At 49.1% G+C, this 14164-nt stretch overlaps 1 protein-coding gene across 1 annotated transcript in view; it reads left to right on the top strand.

The window, feature by feature from the left end:
* The first annotated feature begins 250 nt into the window (after positions 1 to 250).
* Positions 251 to 14164, top strand: part of LOC111873538 (ADP-ribosylation factor-like protein 4C) — a 20913-nt gene continuing 6999 nt past the window's right edge. Inside the window, exon 1 of the mRNA XM_033755108.1 lies at positions 251 to 1084. The gene's annotated coding sequence lies outside the window, so the exon portion shown is untranslated. The remainder of the gene's footprint in view (positions 1085 to 14164) is intronic.

Genomic DNA, 14164 nt, shown 5'->3' with positions numbered 1-14164 from the left:
ACGGCCCGCGTTCAGTTCCCAGCACTGCAAGATTTCTCTCTCCTCCACAGCGTCCAGACCGGCTCTGGGACCCACCCAGTCTCCTGTGCAGTGGGTACCGGGGGCTTTCCCTGGAGTAACGCGACCGGGGAGTGAAGCTAACCACTCACGTCCATCAAGTGCCGAGGTCAAGAATGGCGGAGCTACACCTCCACTCCCCCATGTCTTCATGGCGTGGTGCTTAATTAATTAAGTACAAGGATAAATTTACATTTACCTTGTAATTAGGATTATCAAGTCAAGGAGGATGAGATAGGCAGGGCACGTAGTACGCATATATAGAATGAAGAGACCACTAGGAAGAACTAGACGTAGGTGGGAGGGTGTTAACGTGTATCCTAGAGAAACTGGGTGTGCTGACATGGACTGGATTAATCTGGCTCAGGATGGGGACCAGTAATGAACCTTTGGGTTGCATAAAATGTTGGGAAGGTCTTGAGTAGCTGAGCAACTGGCGGCTTCACTACAACCACTCAGGCCCCATGGCACAGGCTACACGGAAGCTCTCCAGCACGGTAATGAGAATCACATGCTGACAGTAGTTGCAGGAATTGTTCAGAGATGGCGCTGGCTGCCGGTAAATTTAGTCTCTGCTGAAGGTCAGTGGGTCGCCGATGAATGGACTCCACTTCCTGATGCCTGAGGCAGTTGCCGTAACGGAGTGGGAGGACAAACGAGTGTTGAGTGCCGAGAGGCCTGTGAGGACGTCGGGACTGGGGGCGTGCGAACTGCAATAAACGTCACAAAACTGGTTGTCAGGTCTTATACCTCGTAGCTCCACCATCTCCGTGCTACATGTCCAGCCCGTGATCCTCCGCGTCTCAGATTCTGTTGTATTTGACGCACAACAACCAAGCTGCTTCACAGAAATAATCATCATCTCCTCCCGCGTGGATCGAGGGACCAGCGCAGTTCGAGGTCTCCCGTTGCCGGCGACTCTCTGCATCTTCTTTACCGGTATTTGGGAGGATTCCTTCCATGGGAGATCGGTCCATCGCGAGCCCTCTACCGGTACACATGGCTACCGCCAGGATTACTTCCAGGGGTGAGAGGCTTCACAGACTTACGTTTAATCCGGTAAAGAATATTTTTACAGATGGCCTTAGGAGTTGTGGCTCTGAAATAAATATGGCGCCCAAAATTGCTTGCATTCGTTTTTTGCCTACTTCCCTTATTCTGCTTATGCGATCATGCTGTCTGTCTGTAAATCTCCCAAATCAACTTTTGAATGCCCGAATCCATCTTTATAAAATTTGGTACATACGTGTACGAATATGGCACCTGAGCCCATCTCAACGGCGTACATCATAAATCCCACCAGTCTGTATAGCCCTCTAATGTTGATAGGCAACGGCTAGTTAGAAACGTTACCGCGGAAACGGATAGACAAACAAAAATGGAAGAATTGTTGGTCGCGTCTTTTTCTGTACATTTCGAGTCGTATTAAAGGAAAGTAGGCAATTAACTCTTCCCAGAACTTCTTGTTTAATTTTTGTATTAATATTTAGTTTATTACATTGTTTTTATTTTAATTCCAATTCGTGTTACTAAAATCCCAGGTGGTGGGGATACATACCAATTTTAGCGGTCTCTCTTTGCAAATGTCTGCTACTTATACAGGGCGTTCCGTTTCAAATGTGTAAGAAAATGCAGTACTGTGCTCACGCGCATCCTGTCTGCGCATTACGGCCGTAGAAATGGCGCGCCTGAAGGACGAGGAGGAACGACACGATATCATCACATCAGTGCAGGTCGCCAAGAAAGTGGGACAGAATCAATACTCCAGCGGAGAACTTTATTTTTATTGTGGAGATAGAACGTGGAGTGTTGCATTTCACAGGACTTGCACAAGGCATTTCATATAGCGTTCTGGGACTCCGTTCTGGTCGCTACGCAACAGTCATCTGTAGATTTTAAGTGTTCAGACGACGCTGTATAACACAGGGAATTGCTGGGTTTTTGGACTTCTTCCATCGTCCGGTATTCTTTACTCATGGAGCTGAGCCCTTCTTGTGAAGCCGCCAATTCTGCAGCTACTCAAGAATTTCCCAGAATTTTATGGAACACGAAGGTTCATTACCGTGTTCACAAGAGCCCTCCACTGCAATGATTAAGATCAACTCTTTCCAAGGGACCCAACTGAGTAGGCGTCTTCCCCCTTCGCCTGAGGACGGAAACAGATCCAGTTTCCGAAACGTCGTGTTTTCTATTTTCTAGAATACCGGATGATGAAAAAAGTCCAAAAACCCAATAACAATAATCTGTATTTTTAGAGCACAAGAGATCTATATGCAACGCTGTTTAGTTGCTAGGAGGCAACCGTTTAATTGTAAAAACGACAACTACGAGGCGCCACGGCAGTAAGTAACCAATTTCAACAAGATTTGGACCACTTATTCTCTTTGCTCAATTACATTCATTAAGATTATCATAATAAATCATCATAAAGCCTGCTGAAGTTCAACGGGAATTCGTTTGATTGAAGACACAGTAACAGTGTGTTGTCACATATGCCCATTACAGCCCTTCACTGAGCATGCGCGGCATCAACTTTAAAATGTGCTGGAAAGGCGGCTGGATTCATACCAAGACATTAACCACATGCAGTAAGTGGTGCTGCTGTCTACAGGCAACTTGTGAACCATCTCTTGGCAAAGAGGGATACTGCAAATGCCGACTCAGCATAACTCCTGCTGTTGTTTATTGCCATCTTCTGCCCCATATTAGTAACTACAACTACTCAGGCCGTGCCATAGCTCAGGCGGTTAGTCGCCGGCTCGGGTTCGAGCCAGGGTCAGGTCATGTGGGATTTGTGGTGGACAAAGTGGCACTGTCAGGTTTTTATCCGAGTACTTCAGTTTCCCCTGCTAATTCGCATCCTACCGACTGCTCCACAATCATCATCATCATCATCATCATCCGGGGCTGGTACGATAGGCCAAACAGTGGCCGCAGTACGAAGTGGACTTAGTCTCGTCCCTTGAGAAAAATCTAGAACTGCTTGCTTGAGTACATAATTTCGAACAGCACACATTGGAATTTTCCATCGATGGAAAAGCAATTTTATCGTTCCGTTAAAGCTTTTTCTTAACTTTCGAGTTGCTTTGCAAAAAAACAGAAGAAAATCCATTACTTTGCAGTTAGTGGTATAGCTTCACTATTTTAGATATGACTCCTCGTGCGCATTGTGCCCGACTGAGGCGAAGGGGTGGGATACGTCACGCCATATTCATATCTCAGGTAGGTACTGAGACGTGGTGCCCCTCTCCGCACCACAAAATGATGTGCGCATACTTCTGCGCACCTAGGCCCAGAGGACGTACAGTGGATGTGCGCAGTTGGTCGCTACGCAATCGACGGACGGTTCAACACAGCAGGTGAACGCTAGGCGCGTGGCTCGCCCACTCACCCACTCACTCCCCCGCCAAGAGAGTGACAATTGCCCGTTCCCCATGACAGAGCACAAACCGGGCGCGCTCAGAAACCGGAGACGAGCAAAAGACGTCACGTTATGATGACGTAGCGATGACACTAGCCGCGCGGTCCAAGGCACATCTTAATGTTTCTAGAGCTATTTAACAACATTCTCTCAAGTGCAGAAGACTGATCCACAGGTTGTCGGTAATTTAATCGCACGGAATTGTCCCTGTTCTTAATTAATTAAGCATCACGTCATGAAGACGTATGGAGGAGTTGGGATATAACTCCAGACATTCTTAACTTCGACACTAGATACAGGTGAGTGATTAGCTTCACGCCCCGGTCGCTTCACCACCGGGAGCAGAGCTCCAGGAACCAATAGGACAAAAAACTGGATTGAACCCAGAGTCGGTCTGCCGGGAATCGAACCCCGATTCTACTGTCAACCAGCGCGTAGCCTAGACAATATTATTTCTAGGTTATTTCACGAATCTGTCAATATCTAGATTATATGGCGTCGAATGGTAAGATGCTAGGCTGTGTAACGGAGTGGTCGTGGCCTGTTCGAGATACTGTTCGGGTATTCTCCTGGTGGGACTGAGGAAAAATATGGAAGAGCTCAGGATAACCGGTGTCACAGCTGAGATTCGAAACGAGCATCTCCCGAATTCAAGGCAATAGCTTTAGCGCTACGCCAACCCGCTCGGTAGTCACTATACTGACTGAGCTATCCCGGCCTCCTGGAAGGCAAGAAACACAGAAACAAAAGAAGTCAGTTGAAGCGAATTTCGTGCGTGTGAGTGTTCCCAGAAAGACTTTTAATTAAGTGTTACGATAATGGCTCGCGTGTTTTCTCACAATTGTAAAACAAGGCGCATTACTTTCTTTCGTGTTGCCATAGCAACGTCCGGCTATTGTTGCATGGAATTCACTTTTGTTTTCTGCGCCAGTTTTCCGAGTGAGAAGCGTGTGAAACCCGTTTCTCCTTACTCCAGGCCTGACAATGGTTACATGCTTCTCGCTTGCATTGAAACGTCAACGCTAAAACATAAGACGTTTCGGAACTCTCACTCTCTGGCGGCAGCGCAGAATACTGGCTCAGCAAATAGCGTACAGTCAGTGATTGTAGACCTGGCAACACACTGCTCTCCAAAGTGGGGAGGGGAGAGGCAGTAAACCGGAAAGGTTCTGTAAAACTCGAAATATATTAGGATTCTCAAAATGTCAACACTTGTAAAACTCTGATAAAAATTTAGAAAAAATAAATAAAAAATTATGATTTTAAAAACGAAACCCCGAAAAATCGGTTCCGTATACACATAAAGGGAACTCAATGACAGCGTTGCCAAACCGAAGGACCGCCATTATATGAAGTTTGGAAACGACTGGCGTAAGGAAATGTGTGGAAAATGCGGGGCACTGGTTGCAGCTGCATTTTGGGAGTGAAGAAGGGTGACGCACTGTAACCAAAGCCCTGCTATAGCCCATACACACCCTACAGTCCTCATCGCAGTGAACTCGACCGAATCCACTGCTCATTCTGCTGAGAGTGGCCAGGTCTCGAAACACGGACAGTACATTATGCTAATTAATATAATTACAGACAATGCCATGTCCTGACTAACGAGCATCCGTAAATAAGTTAGCGGGGGGGGGGGAGTGACGGCTGTTTCGCTTCCCAGAGGTGACAATCTACAGTCGAAGGTCAAGCAGTACAAGAAGCCAGCAGAAGCAGCAGTAAGTCTGAAGATGGGGGAGACATGTTCCTCCGAAACGTCGGACTCTCCAGACTACACCCAATGCAGTAACAGTCACTTTGCGTGCGTTTCACTGGGCACGGAAGTCGCACAGACAAACCAGACACAGTTTTCTGTCTTGTGGAGTTCTGATAGTCCAACAAAAGTGAACGAACGGGCCCCTTGGTATCTGCCATTTCCCGTCTTCCGGCAACACAGTTCGAGATAAGCTGTCTGTTGCTGTGGGCCAGGGGTCGGCAACCTTTCGGCCACATTGGATCTCCGCCATCATCGAGCGGGACGGACGGCTAGCATATTTGCAGGGGGTACAGCCATTGTTAGGTAAATGTAAAGTTATCCGTGTAACAGGCCGTGGAGGCCCATACGCCTGTGAGACATCGAGGCTCTCACATTTTCTAGACAATCGGCTCACAGATGGCGGTGAGGTTGTGAGCCTACGCGCCGGCCGCTCTTTACCACCAGGAAGATTCCTGGTACTCATTTCTGTTAGAGGTTGAGTCGACCCCAGGGCCATAGTGCGGCTGGAAGGATTAGGTTAATTGAAAAATCTAATGACCTCATCGGGAATCGAAACTGCGACCTTTCGGCTTCTAGCATAATGCCTCAAGCAACTATTCTACCGCGTGCCACACATAATAGTTACGTTTCAGCTTATATCATTACAGTTTCACAATTATTATATTTTGGTGTGAAATACTGTTAACCTTAACATCTTTGGAAACTTCTTTTTAATTTATGAATTTGTGAAAATATTGTCACGTATTGGGCGTATAACGCGACAGATAACTTCACGCCGTATTTGATATAGCGAATTTTATTTCACACTCGCTCATACAATTACACAAGTTACAGTTTTAGAACTACTGCTATCTGCAGTATCACAAATACTGCACTCCAAATGCCAGAATACAACTTACTGGTTGCTGGCTAACTCGGAACTAACTCGGAGGTAGCTCGAGGACTCACTGTGAATAGCCTTCGCTGCTCCTCATGTAGCCTCGATCGGACAATACAGAAAACGGCCACGTAATAAGCACCCTTGTTGCCTGGCGCTGTGTTGCTAGCAACGCTAGCGGTAGTAACCGCTGTTACTGCCGTCGTCTCTCGCAATCCTGGTTACCCGCACTGCCTAGCAACCCGCGGTACCCTTGGTGACGTCATCGCTGTTGACTCGCGTTGCATAGCGACCAGGATGCTAGGACTCGGCTAACTTCGGCTCACTTCGGCTTCGCTCGGCGCATCACGGCTGGCGGGGGGGAGGGGCGCCATCCATAGCTCAACATGTCACACTATGTTTAAAAAGGATCTGCGAGCCACATACGTCCCGCGGGTCGCTGGTTGCTGACCCCAGCGTTACACTGGCGGGTTCGCATTGCTTGTGAAGAGAAAGTTGGGGGGTGGGCACTGGGCTCGCAGCTGGCTGCCCGGAAACATGAAACCGCCCACACCCCGTGGGTGCTTCAGCCCACAGTGGGCTTCCCACGGGAACACTTCAAAACTTACAAAAAACAGGAAAAGGGGATACAAGTAGACTGTGCTGCCATCTGCAGCAGTTCAGATCCCTGTCAGTCTAGCGGTATCGCACTATTCGGTTCGAATATCCCCAGGGACACAGGTTAACTTGACTGTGATTGTTCTTGGTTTTCCTCAGTCCCTCGAGACAAACTCCGGGATGGTACGCCACAATGCCCTCCTTCCAAATCATCATTCACACTGATGACGTCACAGACGGAGCCCTGTATGGACGCAACAGGCGTCACGGTGTCACCCCCCATTGCCATTCTGCACGGCGAGATCTGTATAAGGGCTCCCACCCCGTCTCAAGGAGAATAACCCTGATGATGGTAACTGCAATGTTTTCCGAAACACCTGAAGATCTTCAACATATTCCCGAAAGCCAAAGTCATACACCTTAGTCATAAGCCTGTAAAAGGCAAAGTTGTCCCCGTGCTTAACTAAGTAATTAAAAAAATTAAACTTTCTCAAAATATCCCGCGCCCGTCCTATCCAAATTGTCGCATCTCCTCAATGGGGCGTGGCCCACGCTTTAGAAACCACTGCCCGGAGAGAAGAACCCAGACGCATTCTTACAGAGGGCCACGTCGCGGTTACGCTCCGACACTCACCCCGAAATGAGCATTATTACGCAGCACACTATGCTACAAGCCGGAAGGTCGCGGGTTCGATTTCTGATGAGGTCTTTCCATTATTCAGTTGACCTAATCTTCCCAGCCCCACTATGGCCCTGGGGTCGACTCAGCCACTACTGCAAGCTGTACAGTCCGGGTACTGACAGAGTCGGGACAGGAAGATAAAAATAGGGATGAGGCAAGTTTGTCCTTGTGTTTAATTACTTAAGCACTATGCCAAGAATACATAACGGGGAGTGGCACTGAGGCACTAGATGGATGTGAATGGTCAGCTTCACGTTCCGGCCGCTTCACCCCCAGTGAAAGAGCTGCCGGTAGGTGTGGACTCTTGCCATGTAGGGAATGGAACGCGGGCCGTCGCTGCAGCGACTGAGATCCCAAGTGAGGGAGAAGTCTGAACACGTGACTGCGCAGGGATAATGACGGTGGGCAGGTGATCTGGCCAGAGATTCTAACCCCCGTCTACCTGCACAGGGCAGGTGGCCCATCGCTACAGTGTGCTCCACAAGTTGTTACACCGCAAGAAGTTGTCTCCATGAAACTGTGTGCTGGCTTGTAGCGTGTCGCTCGCTTCTGCTCTTCTGCTGCTTAGCTTAACCCTCAACCATGAAGATAAAGGCGATATATTCTTCCGAAACGTCCTGAGTTTAATCAAGCACCATGCGCGTGGGGGAGTGGTGGTGTAGCTCCAGTGATCAGCTTATTGTCCCGGCCGCCCTAATTCCGGAAAAGAAGCCCCATGTTCCCATTGGTCAGGAAGCTGGGTGCGCCCCGGGCCGGTCTGGACAAAATGGCGAGGAGAAGAATCAACCCCGGTCATCCAGCACTATACTTACATGTTGTGGTGTCTTTGTTTGGGAACAGCCTGCAGCTGGGCAGGTGGACTGAGCGAGGCAGCAGATGCACGCGGCAGAGAAACCGAGCCGACATCTGCCGCACGGAGACAGGGCTCCGTCACTGCAGGCCCGAGTTCAAGCCCAGCTACTCATGCCGCATCGATTGATGATACGGAAATGACGTGGAGAGAAGCGGCCGTGACTAATTTAAGGCATTATTTTCACCTATCTGACCACTTCCTGTTGTTCATCTGGTCAGGAAATTTGCGGCCTCTTTTATAATTCAAAAGGAGAAGGGATAGCGCAGTCGGTATAGCGACTGGCTACGAGCTAGACGACCGAGGGGTCGGGCTTCGAGTCCCGGTATGGTCAAAAATCGTCACTTCTCCATGTCGTTCAGACCTGCTTTGGGGTTCACCCAACCTCCTATCCAGTGGATGACCACTCACCTCCAGCTACTGCCGAGGTCAAGAATACATGGATCTATACATCCACTCCCGCATACGCCTTCATGCCGTAGTGCTTAATTAGTTAAGCCTTTAGAATTCAAAGGTTCGTTGCTGTGAGATCTGAGAATCTCAAAGCTGCGACTGAACATTGCTGCTTGCTGCTTCGGTCCTTGGCAGTCTTCGAAGGCAGCATATTCATTCCTTCTATACGTTGGCTATATGGTGTCTGTTAAATATTTAAAGCACAGTGGTAATTATATATACCACCTTATTGAACATTTTACCCACGGGATGCAACTACAGTATGTGTTCCGTATGATACAATAAACAGCGACTGTTTCCCTAAACAGCATTAACCGGTTGGGCTTTGTAGCGGAGACGGGATGTTTCCTTCGAGGTACGGACTGGATTTTTAAATAAACTTCAGACTTTAAAGGCCCGGACACTAGCCCGTGTGGAGGCGGGTTCAGATACCTCCACTGTAGCCCTGCGAGTCGTAGGAGGCGACGAAAAGGGAATCCAGTGCCTCGGGGATATAAATACCGGGCCCTGTTCCTAGGGGATATAAATACCGGCACCTGGCCCTCCAAGTTGGGGAGTCTCGAATCTGAGACAGTAAAATATGATCATGAGTCCCGCGGAACTCAGATCCGAGAATGACTGCGCTTGTGAGGGCCGGCAGCAATTGTAAACGACAGACTCCATGCCTCCTCTCGTCACAGAGGGCGCCCCACATCAACAAACACGCAACTGTCTGATGGTAGCAAAAATCTGGTCCTGAGGCCCAGATGGTGCTTCACACCAAGACTGACCGTCTGTCGTAACATAACTTTAACTTTTTTAAGGCCCAGCAAGCCGCAGACGACATCTGCCGGCTGTCTGTCTGTTTACAAGACGCGTCATGCTGCAATAACACGCAGTGTGTGCGCTTCTCAACACACGCGAGTTCCCCTCAATGCACAAGCTGCCTGTAGCATAACCCTTTTCAAGGCGAAGCACATCTGAACAACATTTAAAGATTCTAACTTACCTCGCAGAAAACACACTGCATCTCTGTCATGAGTCCGTTAGAGTCGTTAGGTACATACTGAGAAGCAAACGAATCACACAAACTCCACGGACGAAACGGAGTCGCAGCGCGTCATAAGCGGATGTGCCTGCCACGTGAATGGTTCAGCGAGTGTGCAAACATCCACATCCCCGGGGCGTCTGTCTGTGGCCCCGGAAGACCTTCACTGCTTGTCTGTAGTTTCAAGAGCACTATGTGACGCCGTGTAGTTTGACGTAAGTTTACCATCAGTTCGGAAGAATATATTGGCTCCATTTTCAGGGTCGAAGAGCAAACCCAAGACAGCATCAAACACAAAGTAAGCAGCAAACAGAGCTCGTTGGTTATTTAACGACGCTCTGAACGTGTAGAGGCTTCAGTAACTTACATATAGCGTTGCGTGATAGGTTGACAGTGAATACTGAATATGAAAGGATAATTCAAGGTACTATCCCAGCGTTTACCAGGAAGGACTGGTAAAACCACGAAAACATTTTTAATGCGAGTAACTGGTGTCGCGGCCAGGATTCGAACCGAAAACCCTTCCAGAATACAAGTCAGGCTCGTTGTGTTTGTTTTCCACGAGAGTTGGTGAAGCGTCTTAGTGAACAGCCGATTTAAATGGAGCTGTTTCCACAGAGCCACATGCCTAAGCGACCTCTCGAGGCGTCTACGGAATAACAAAGGATACGAAGACACGAGAACGGCCATCTTGTTTCTTTTTTAATTCTGCCCGAGTTTCATCGTCAATGTCAGCTGGCGGGTGGCACTGCGCGGTAACACACGCACACACCTGCCCCAGGCAGAGCACATCTACCTGCTGTTTGTCGGCCGGGTGCTCGCAGCTTCCCGCACAACTGCGCCATGCTATGTCCGAAACGTCATTAGCCTGTGACGCTGGTCCTCACAGCATCATGAAGTTAACAGACCACACCTGCCTCGCCAACGCCGAGGGCGCCTATTGCTGGTCGCCCCCTCCCCTGCTGCTATGATAGGCCCCAGTCTGCCACAAGCGACATCAGGTCACATGAACTTTCAATGTTATCTCTTCGCAATAAGCACATCCGTCACGTGACTACGTCCGCACAACAGCGCCCTCTGACCCACACAGCGTCGCAGCTCAGTTTCTTTCGCAAACCTATTTAGATAAAGCCGGCCGGGCCGCGTCCTAGCTCAGGCGGTTAGTCGCTGGCTTCCCACCGCGGTGGCGGCTCGAGCCCGGGTCACTTCATGTGGGATTCGTGGTGGACACAGTGGCGCTGGGGGCAGGTTTTCTCCCAGTACTTCGGTTTCCCCTGCCAATCTTCATTCCACCAATTGCTCCACACTCGCCATCATCTGTCGTCTGGGGCTGGTAAAATACGCCAGTAGTGGCTGCAGTGCTAAGTGGACTCAGTCTCACCCCACTAATAATAATAATAATAATAATAATAATAATAAAGCGCCTGGCAGTGTCACGGAGAGTTACATTTCTGCTCATAACTCCAGAAATGCTCTTATATCCTGATATACGTAACATGGCATTTCATTCATTCATTAGTGGCCCTACAGCCCTTTGTTTAGGTCCTGGCTGCTTTTTTCAGTTTCGTAATCCTGTACAAAGTCGGTAGTACTCCTTGGACGGGGGATCAGCCCGTCGCTAGGTCTCTACTTACACACAGACAGCCAGGACCCCGGTGTTGAAGCGGACCAAGACAGTTCATGCCTGAGACCGCTGTAGCTCTCCACGTGATGTAACACTGATTTCGTGTCTCTCACACACTCACCGAACCCTCGTTCTTACGGGAATAAGAAGGTTCGCCCCGAAGATGGCAGCAGTAGCGTGAGGGATGCCAAGTGGAGCAGAGAGCCCTGAACCTTCCCGATACGCACTGATTAGGAGTCAGAGGTTCTGTTTGCTTCGCTTGCGCTTCCACCCTGAAGGTGGAGGCAGTATGTTTCTCCGAAATGTCAGTAAACTTCTACTGCGTCACTTCGCACGAGATAGCGCTCTTATGCAATATTCTTGTTTTTACTCCGTAACCACCGAATGCCTGCTCAGAGATGAAGACCCAAGACATGAAAATGCCCTGCCTGTTGTAGGCACCAAAGATTATGTAGCAATAAACGGAAGGTCGCGGGTTCGATTCCCGATTAGGTCATTGGATTTTTTTCAATTGACCTAATCCTTCCAGCCGCACTATGTCCCTGGGCTCGACTGAGCCTCTAACAGAAATGAGTACCAGGAATCTTCCTGAGGGTAAAGGGCGGCCGACGCGTAGGGCTGACAACATTGCCGCTATCTGTGAGCCCATTGTCTAGAAAATGTGGGAGCCTCGATGTCTCACAGCCCTAGGGGCCTCCGCGGTGTTGCTTTTCATACGTATCTTCAGCAGAGCGAGTTGCTGTGCGCCCGGACACGCCAGCCCTCGCACAGGTCAGGCATCGGCCCTTGCCAGGACATACACTAGAACAATCGTTTATTGGCACGAGTGACTTAGGCTGGGGGCAGAGGCCACCCGCGGTCAGCGGAGGCTGTGGGTGGGTGTGTAGGTGGAGGTGTCACGCCCCGCCACAAGACCCAGCCTAGATTCTAAAGGCTTCCGACATTAGCTTATATGAGAATGACTGGGCTTCTCGACTTTACCCACCATCCGATGTTCTAGAAAACAGAAAACACGACTTTTCGGAAACTGGGTCTATTTCCGTCCTCAGGTGAGGGAGGAAAGATCCATTCAGTCGGGTCCCTTAGAAAGGGCTAAGCTCAATCACGGAACGAGAACAGCGGACGAGGGAAGACCGAGAGCCCAGTAATTCTGAAGGGTCAGTCTGTTCGGTGCCCTCCCAGTGGGCCCAGAAACCGCACGTATATCCCCCTCCCCCCGATATAACTCAGATTCGCAGGGCCATTACTTGAGGTCTGAGTGTCACTATGGCTGCTACATGGTCTTCCGAGCACGAGCCCAGATTACTGGGCAACCGACCATGTCATGGGAAGAACAGGAACCAAACAGACTTCACACTCATGGAGCTCAGCCCTTCTTGAGAAGCTGCCAGTTGTGTAGCCACTCAAAAACTTCCCAGCATTTTATGGAACCCCAAGGTTCATTACCGTGTTCACAAGAGCCCTCCACTGGTCCCTATCCTGAGCCAGATCAATCCAATCCATCATCCCATCCTACCTCTCTGAAAACCATTTTAATATTGTCCAAACACCCACGTCTTGGTCTTCCTAGTGGTCTTCCTTCTGGCTTTCCCACCAATATCCTATATGCATTCCTCTTCTCCCCATTCGTGCTACACGCCCTGCACACCTCATCCTCCTTGACTTGGTCATTCTAATTATACTTGGAGAAGAGTACAAGTTATGAAACTCCTCATTATGCAGTTTTCTCCAACCTTCTGTCACGTCATCTCTCTTTGGTCCAAATATTCTCCTCAACACCCTTACTAGGGCTTATCTGAGTTCATACTCACAGAAACAAAAGCTCGAGCACGGATGTTCGCCTGTCATTTGCAACCGTTTCTGCCGAAGGCGTCTGTATGCTGTGCCATCAGCCTGTCACGCGCTCCGGCCCTGTGCTTGGGCTCTTAAGCTCTTTACTTCGGAACTCATTACATAGAAACTCCAATTACTGTTATTATTGTTATTATCAGTAGCGGTAGCTGTGCATGTGTGTTAAACTTGGTCGCTCACGTAAAGGGGGTGTCTGAGAACAGGGTGCGCAGCAGAATATTTATACCTGAAAGGGATGAAATATCAGGAGGCTGGGGAAAACTGCATGATTTGAGTCTTCATAACTTGTACTTCTCGTCAAATATTATTTGCATGACAAGGACAAAGAGTACGAAATGGGCATAGCATGTAGAACGCATGCGAAGTAAGAGGGGCGCGTGCGGTGCTTTGGTAAGGGAACTTGAAGAAAACAGCAACTAGGAAGACGTAGACGTAGATGGAAGGATACTAAAATGAATCTTAGAGAAAGAGTGTTGGAGGGGGGTGAATTCAGGGACAAGTGGCGGGATCTTGTGAACACGGTGATGAACATTAACTTAGCAGTTTTGTTGTTACTGCTTATTTGTGTTTGTAGAACGAACCAAACATTCGCCTTGTATTTTCGTTACGAAATTCCCTGATGACGTGGGCGGTGCCGTCAGCCAGGAGAAATCATCATCATCTGATGAATGATTAATGTACCCAACCAGCCACCGAAATATTTCGTAATTAAGAAACACACATTAATTTCCCGGAGCAGCCAACTCTCTACGCCAGCAAACTGTTGGTAGCCGAGTGCAGGGGTGGGGGCAGATTCCAGCACATGCGCAGTACGTCCCCCTGCGGTTCTTGTATGTCAGGATGTTCCTCAACTCGCCCGCTTTATCCAAGAAATATATCCCACTCAGATTCACCGTTTCACATCCGTCTGCATTTCAAAGTTTGGGCAACAAATTGCAACGAAAGTAGCCGCATTTGGGGGGGGGGGAA

The sequence above is a fragment of the Cryptotermes secundus genome, unplaced genomic scaffold, assembly GCF_002891405.2.
Source record: "Cryptotermes secundus unplaced genomic scaffold, Csec_1.0 scaffold395, whole genome shotgun sequence".
Taxonomy (NCBI): domain Eukaryota; kingdom Metazoa; phylum Arthropoda; class Insecta; order Blattodea; family Kalotermitidae; genus Cryptotermes; species Cryptotermes secundus.
Note: the sequence above shows the minus strand (reverse complement) of the source record. Positions and strands in the feature narration are given on the sequence as shown.